The sequence below is a fragment of the Suricata suricatta genome, chromosome 3, assembly GCF_006229205.1.
Source record: "Suricata suricatta isolate VVHF042 chromosome 3, meerkat_22Aug2017_6uvM2_HiC, whole genome shotgun sequence".
NCBI lineage: Eukaryota > Metazoa > Chordata > Mammalia > Carnivora > Herpestidae > Suricata > Suricata suricatta.
The window spans coordinates 165,991,907-165,993,207 of record NC_043702.1 but is presented as its reverse complement, the minus strand read 5'-3'; positions in this window follow the sequence as shown (position 1 = coordinate 165,993,207).

The window sequence follows — 1,301 nt, the reverse complement described above, 5'->3', positions numbered from 1 at the left end:
TAGTACTCCATTGTGTATATATACCACATCTTCTTGATCCATTCATCGGTTGATGGACATTTAGGTTCTTTCCATGATTTGGCTATTGTAGAAAGTGCCGCTATGAACATTGGGGTACATGTGCTCCCAGGGATTTACCCAAGGGATATTTATTATTTTTAAAGATTTTATTTTTAAGTAATCTCTGCACCTAACATGGGGCTCAAATTCACAGCCCCAAGATCAAGAGTCACATGCTCCACTGACTGGGCCAAGTAGTTGCTCCTGGATTAGACTTTTTAAACCACAATCTGAAAACATATTGCTCACCTATTTGTAATAAATGCTCCTCTCTTTTAATAGCTTAGAAAGCTATGTCCTAGTGTGAAGGAAATTCTCCCCTGGAGCTGGAGTGAGCTACAGGCTCTAGAAGAAACCAGTTCCTTTAACACTTCTGAGTCATAAAAATAAAGAGTCCACATATCCATATCCATTACATATCTTTTAATCCACTGCTTAGTTTTTAAAATTTTTTTAATATTTTAAATTTATTTTTGATAGACAGAGAGAGACAGCATGAGCAGGGGAGGGTCAGAGAGAGAGGGAGATACAGAATCTGAATCAGGCTCCAGGGTCTGAGCTAGCTGTCAACACAGAGCCTGATGTGGGGCTTGAACCCATGAACCGTGAGATCATGACCTGAGCCTAAGCCGGATGCTTAGCTGACTGAGCCACCCAGGTGCCCCACTGCTTATTTTTTGAACATATATGAAAGCCAGTGTGTACATTCATGAGTTCCTCAGGTAGTTATTATCATGAAACTGTCTATCCTGCTCAAACACTCACATACAATTAGTTTATTTGGAACAAGTAGGACTGTGTCACATCCCATTCTCACCCCTATTTATTCATCTTACACATATTTACTGAGTGTCAACTGTATGTATTTGCCAGGGCTCTCTAAAGAAAGAAAACCAAGATGAGAGAGAAAGAGAGAGAGAAATAGATAGAAAATAGATAGATGATAGATAAACAGATACATATAGATAGATCTCTATCTATATATAAAGAGAGACAGACATAGAGACAAAGAGACAGAGAGGACGAGAGGGAGAAAGGGAGAGAGAGAAAATTATTGTAAAGATTCAGCTCACGTGATTATGGAGGCTGGCAAGTCTAAACTTTGTAGGCAGAATGGAGACCCAAGAAACAGACAGTGTTGTAGTCTTGAGTCTAAAGGCCATCTAGAGGCAGATTTCATTCCTTATTGGAGGAGCTCAGTCTTTCCTCTTAAGGCCTTCAACTGGCTAGATCAGGTCCAC